The sequence below is a fragment of the Callorhinus ursinus genome, unplaced genomic scaffold (genome assembly GCF_003265705.2).
Source record: "Callorhinus ursinus isolate GAN/ISIS: 27379988/994484 unplaced genomic scaffold, GSC_fseal_2.0 scaffold7, whole genome shotgun sequence".
Classification (NCBI taxonomy): domain Eukaryota; kingdom Metazoa; phylum Chordata; class Mammalia; order Carnivora; family Otariidae; genus Callorhinus; species Callorhinus ursinus.
The window spans coordinates 24,445,654-24,452,673 of record NW_027397069.1 but is presented as its reverse complement, the minus strand read 5'-3'; the positions used below and the strand labels follow the sequence as shown (position 1 = coordinate 24,452,673).

Here is a 7,020-nt window from a genome sequence, read left to right as displayed (position 1 = left end):
ATACACTGCAGTATTGTTAACTATAGTCACCATGTTGTACATTCGATCCCCAGAACTTATTCATCTTGCATAACTGAGACTTTATACTTTCTGACCAACATCTCCTCATTTCTCTCTCCCCCAGCCCCTGGTAATTACCATTCTACTCTCCGTGCCTATGAGTCTGGCTATCAGAAAGAACTCCCAGTTCTACACACCCCAATTTTGTAAGAAATATGTAAGTTACCGTCTATGTGTCTGGTACATAGTAGATGTTTAATTAATGCTGCTAAATTTGATAAAGGAATTACATAATCAACTTGGTTATCTGAAGTAGAGTTTGGTTCATGTTCTATAATGATAAATAAAAAAATTAAAAATGGATAATAAAATGAGCTCTCCAGGTTAAGGAAATTCATTTAATCTTGAACAATGAGTGGAAACTTGTAAAATATGGGTAAAATATGTGCAGCAGGTACACATTTAAGAAATGGCAAAATGTGAATATTTAGACTTGCAAAGCCATTTAGTTATATTATGAACTAAAGCATGTGATTTAATTTGTTAAACTTCAAGTTATACATATTTTCCAGGTGCTGGCATGATCTATTAGAAAGAGCATATTACCTGAGGTTTGTAATTGTGGCAATAATTATGGCAGTACTTTTGCCAGCCTCTCAGGCTTGTATCTGGCATCCAGCCCGCTTGTAAATCAGACCCTTTGTTTGCTGGCTGTTGGATGCACGACAAGTCAATTAACAAAGCTCCCTACTCTGTAGGCGCAGTGGTAGAGCCTTGACCTACATTAGCTCCATTTTCATAACTCTGAAAATAGAGATTATTATCACCATTTCACAAATTAAAAACCCGAGCTTCGGAGAGGTCCAACAGCCATATATAAAGTGCATAGATCAGCCTCTGGCACGTAGAAAGTTCTTTTTAACATACTGTCACCCCACGATCAAATACTACGAGGAAGGCCTGCTCTGTTCTGAATAATGGTCAAGGGGGCCTACTCGAGCCTGAAACTCACTGGGCTAGCATCATGTCCCAGCTCTCTCACTTGTTATATGTGACCTTGAGCAAGATTCAGCCTCTCTATGACTTGGTTTCCTCATTCGTGAGTGGGGGTTATAACTTGATCTCTTTCATTAAGCTGTCTGAAGATTAAATGAAATAACACATGGAAAGCACTTAACGTATTACCAGACACAAGAAGCGTTCGTGGTGATGTGTGTGGGAGTCATTTGTGAAGCATTTAAATGTTCTACATTGTTTGTCTTCATCTAAATTTATAATCACAGACATAAAGCCAAAATAAGATTTTCTGAAAGCAATCATTTTGTAATGACATACAATTCGATATAATAATAGCTCTTTTTCAAAAAGAATAATACCACAGCCCAAAATAAAGAAACCATAGATGTGATAGGATGCTATTTGGCAGTGGGTACACAAAGAGCTTGTATTTAAATTCAAAAATGTCTTTGCATTTTTCTTTTTTTTCTCACATTAAAAAAAAATATTTCAAAGACCACGTATGAAAAGTCAATTTTTAAACGTGTGCTCCAGTAAATAACCAGGCAAGCTAAAATTGTTATGATTGATTGAAATAATTGATTGCCGCCTGCCAACTTTACCTTTCTTAATTATAAAATACAATTTCCGTTTTGCGCTTTCCAACCCAAGGTTTACAAAAGCTGGGAGAACTCTTCTGCTCAGCCTCTGATTATATCAGCAGCGCCACTTTTTCAGGCCCTATCAGATTGGGCTTGGATGATAATTACTTGGGAAGTGTTTGATCTCAATGATGAATACATGATTAGTTTTTCATGAAATCAGTCAACCACACCGTACAGCACTACTCATGTGAAACCTTGTTGATTTAGCTGTTAGAAAGCACACATCTCCTTCAGTTCAGATATGGGACATCCGTCTTTGGGGAAAAGAGGGTGGAAAAAGGGCAAGTTTATGGGTAATGATATTGCAGAGGCAGATATTTAAGGTTTGCTAATTTTCTTCTCAATTATACTCTTCTCTTACCTACTACATGACCACAGATTCCATCTCAGTTGTGGAATATATCTTTTCTTTAAAAAAAGGGGGGGTTTCATGACACCTTTGCTATCTCTCAACCCCTTAGAGGGTTTTGCCCTGATGAATAATATTTTATATGTGAACTGTTTATGTGATTTTTCACGGAGTGATAACCTCGCTACCGCTTAACTTTGATGCATTGTGAGCACTGGTTCTCTTCACTAAAGTGCTTTTACACACCCCTCCCATAAATATATGGCTACTTTTCCTAAAAGGCCTGGGTTGAGGGTGTTTCGTTTCTTTGTTGATTTGTATCTCCGTGTGTGCATTTTTCTGTGATATAGGCTGTTTTTCCAAGAGTCAATGTTCCTTGCATTTTCTTAAATTTCGAGTCATCTAATACTCAGAGATCAGATAAAAGGATTCAATTGTCAGTCTTTACACAGCATGCATTTGTTTAAAGGGGTAGAAGCATCGCACTTTGAAAGAAAAGGGAAATATATTTTATTTTCTGTATTTGCCTGACCTCACTGACTTTTATTTTTTATTTTTTTATTATGTTATGTTAATCACCATACATTACATCATTAGTTTTTGATGTAGTGCTCCATGATTCATTGTTTGCGTGTAACACCCAGTGCTCCATGCAGTACATGCCCTCCTTAATACCCGTCACCAGGCTAACCCATCCCCCCACCCCCTCACTGACTTCTAGAAAAGCCCTAAAATAAAGATTCTGTAGAGTATTTTTCTAATGGAAGGATGCTTTCTAAAAATAAGGTTTCAAGTCTTTAGCTTCATTCTCATAATTAAAAACTTACTTTAAAGGAAGAGACCTTTATAGACCTAGACCTTTATAGACCTGTATAGACCTTTCTCTTTCATTTGGATCATCCTCTTTTAAGAAAAATCCTCAACACGTCAATTATATTTGAGCAAGATGCCTTAAAAAGTAATGTCCAGTCTCACATTTAGGTCTTTCAACTATTTTGAGTCTATTTTTGTGTGTGGTGTAAGGAAATGGTCCAGTTTCTATGGACTCTGAGAAACAAACTGAGGGTCCTAGAGGGGAGGGAGGTGGGGGGATGGGTTATCCTGGTGATGGGTATTAAAGAGGGCACGTACTGCATGGAGCACTGGGTGTTTTATGCAAACGATGAATCATGGCACACTGCATCAAAAACTAATGATGTAATGTATGGTGATTAACATAACATAATAAAAAATAAACTAAAAAAAAAGAAAAGTATGTCCAGTTCTTTGTGGGCAAAAGAAGGTGGAGATTTAGCAAGCTGGACTGAATATTTCCAAATCTAAGCCCGAGCTTTGATGCAATAACGGAGACACTGGGATTATTTCTCGACCTCAGCACTGTTGACAGTTTGGACCAGATCACGGTAATTCTTTGTTGCGGAGGCTGTCCTGTGCATTGTGGGATGCTTGGCCACTTTTCTGGCATCCACCTACCAGATGCCAGTAACACTCCCTTCCCCCCAGTCTCGAAAGTCACTGATGTCTCCAAACACTGCCAAGTGATCTATGGGAACAAAACCGCCCCCAACCGAGAACTACTACTTTAGACAAGAAAATTTGAGAAAGATGGGCTTACGTTATCCAAATAATTGCCTTTACTTCCTCTTACAGATAAGCTTATTTTTCTTATGGAGGGTGAAGAATGCTACAGACTTGTATCATTTCTTTAACAGAAGGGGAATCAGGCATTAATGCATGTTAATGAGACATATTTGTCCGGTAGATAAAGAACGGGCTCTGAATAATATGCAAATGCCAATGACTGGTTACGACCACAGCCTCTCTTCATTTTTATAACAATGCAGTTCTACAGCTGAAACTTAGCTTTTTGGATTAAAAAAAAGTAGAAAAAATACATTCAAAAAGTGTAACAGTTAAAAGAGCAGACAGTTCATTGTGATGATAGGGTTTGAATAAGTTTGATAAATTCTAACATTACAATTAGATCATTTTATTGATATAAACTGTCTAAACATATTCCTATTACACTAGAAAAATATATGATGTCTTCATAACACTGCGAATATAACCCAATGAGCAAAAACTATGGCATGCTTACAGGAAGATTACCCCAGTGCTGTGAAATCTTTGACTTCTCACGTAGCTATTATCTCATTATTCTGTTCCAAAGGAAGAACAGGCAGGCTGACAATAAAAAATTTAAAAAAATTTAAAAATTAAACTGTAGTGTAGTGCAATTTCTGTCATTTGGAGCTAATGAATGCATTTCAGTATTGAGCAGCAACCACACTAGTAACAACACAAACACCACTGATTTGGAGCAATAAGTTTTAGGACATGGCAGACTCATATTAGTATAATAAGCTCAAACATTCATTTCACATTAAGAAAACATATAGCCAACACTAGACCGTCAAGATACCTATTTTTTTTCTTGCAACAGAACCACTTGGCTTTAAAAAGGAATCCACAGTACTTGTTGTATTTAAGTCTAAAATAAACCTGAAAAGCAACTATGCGAATTGGTTCTCTCATCACCACCACCAAAAGTGTGGCTTGATTATCAGTGGAATTATTTATTGCTATTGAATATGATGTTGTTATCATTGGTTTGATTTTTTTTTTTTCCCATGGCCTACTCAAACAATTCTTCAAGATCTCCAAATCAGGGTGTTGGGTGGTTCAGAGAATGCTTGCTTCAGTGGCACATATAGTAAAATTAGAGCAATGCAGACAATATGAGCTTGTTCCCTGAACAAAGATGGCATGCTAATTTGTGAAGCATTCCATATTTTTTAAAGGCCTTAATCAAAGCTAAAGGAGATAACATTCATTGAGTTTTTAAAATGAGATTTTTACAATGTGCCAAGTGGGGCTATAAACTCTTTACATATATCATTTCATTTACTCTTTTAAAAACCCTGTGACGTAGGTGCCTTTATTACCCTGACTTGCAGATGAGGGACCTTTGAGGAAATGCAGCTGGGATTTGAGCAAGACAGGCTCGCTCTGGAATTTGCTCTGTTAACATTAGCCTATACATATCTCTTAATGTGTTTTATAATAGTGCACATTTCATCTTTTTTGTTGTTGTTGTTTACAATAAGTCTGTAACATAAGTGGTATACAATGGTTAAGCCACGGGGCACCTGGGTGGCTCAGTCGTTAAGCGTCTGCCTTCGGCTCAGGTCATGATCCCGGGGTCCTGGGATCGAGCCCCGCATCGGGCTCCCTGCTCCGCGGGAAGCCTGCTTCTCCCTCTCCCACTCCCCCTGCCTGTGTTCCCTCTCTCGCTGTGTCTCTCTCTGTCAAATAACTAAATAAAATCTTTACAATGGTTAAGCCACATCTTTGATGAAGTGAGGCCCAGAAAGATTGCGTAATCAGCTTAAAATCAAATAACTAGAACAAAGCCAGTCATTTTGAGTACAACGCACATTCCTTCATTCATAACTAGTATGCCACTGACCTGCCATTTGCACAAGTGCACGTCTGTGTCATTCTTCCGAACAGCTGTGATGATTTTGCCCCAATCCACACCTAGCCACACTTTCTCCCGGGGTCCTGCCAGTGACTGAGAGCACACATTTGTGAGCTATACATATAAACCGCTCCCTTGGCCTTGTTAGCCAGCTGAACTAACTGTCTGCAGAGGAAGAAAGTCTTCCAAAACAGAGAACTAAAAAGAAGAGCATGGAAGCATAGCATGCCTTCTTTTTCAGGTTGATGTTTCTCTTGGTCACTAATCACAAATTATAGCTCAATTCTAATTTCAACTACATTCCTAGGAAGCAACTCCAAATCTTAATACATTGCCATCATTCCACTTATAACACAGAAAGATAAAAAGCCCACAAAGTCTTATAACATCAGTACGGACCTGGAATGATACTAGCAAAACTGGCAATCTGAGAGTCACCCCCTCCCCTCCACTATGTCACAAGGAGTCACTGCTAAGCTAATGCTCCTTCCATTCACACTAAAAAACTTATAGACAAAACTGTTATTTCTTTAGTTGGGCTCACATTTATGATCAGGCACTTTGGGATGATGGATGGATCCATCGCTGAGGGTAAGGAGGCAGCAGCTTGGAGCATCATGACTGGAGGGCTGGGGCTGTAGTTACTTTTGCCACAAGATGCTTTCCCCCGGGCATTGTAGATCATTTCTGCACAAGGAGTTGCCTTGGGTGGTAGGCTAATAGGACTAACACCGGGGTTGCCATGACAGTGTGCATATAAGTAAGTGACTGGAGATAAAATTATTAATAGAAACAATAAGGAGGGCCACATCAGCCACAACAGGTCAGGAGGAGGAAGAAAAATGATGTTCACAAGAATCTGGGGTCTTCACCTGAGCCCAGGTAAAGGAAGCCTTGTGTTTGAGTGAAAATCAAGCCTTCTGTATCTGTGAGGCCATCCAGAGTAAAGTCAGTTTCTACAGAAATTTTAAAATGTTTGTAGCCCTAGGGAATGAACACAGACCTCTGAATCAAGGACAGGCATGGGATATAAGAATTGCTTAAATATCCAAAAAATTTAGAAGGAATTTACATAAAGCCTCCTTCTGAGCAAGGGATGATTGAGCTAAAGGCTGTTTCTGGTTGCTAAGATAATAGAACCTAAAATTACAGTCTATAAATATTAAATTTTCACAAAATGAAGAAAGGGTAGGGAGTTGTGCAAGTTGTATGAGGATAGTATAGAGAGTGGATTAAAGGCAAACTGGAATCAGACAGGGAATCAGCTTTTCTAGAACTATGAAAGATAGCCAGTGACTAAGATCAATGTTTGCCATTTACAGTAAAATCTCCCTAATTTGAAACCCGAGGAACCAAAACAATAGATTTTGTATTAGCTGAGTTTTGGTTTATTCTTTTCTTTTTAAATTAAAGAACGCATGGAAATAGTCTTGAATTACATCTTGTTTTAAATAGACCAATATTGAAGTAATGAAGTCTTTACATATTATTTTAACAGGTAATCCAAATTCCCCAAAATACGGTATCCA

General features: G+C 38.2%; 1 non-coding gene across 1 annotated transcript; it reads left to right on the top strand.

Moving 5' to 3' along the window:
* The first annotated feature begins 4,703 nt into the window (after positions 1 to 4,703).
* LOC112826954 (U6 spliceosomal RNA) lies at positions 4,704 to 4,806 on the top strand. Its single transcript, XR_003209095.1, has one exon. It is a non-coding gene; the product is annotated as a U6 spliceosomal RNA (small nuclear RNA).
* The last annotated feature ends 2,214 nt before the right edge of the window (positions 4,807 to 7,020 follow it).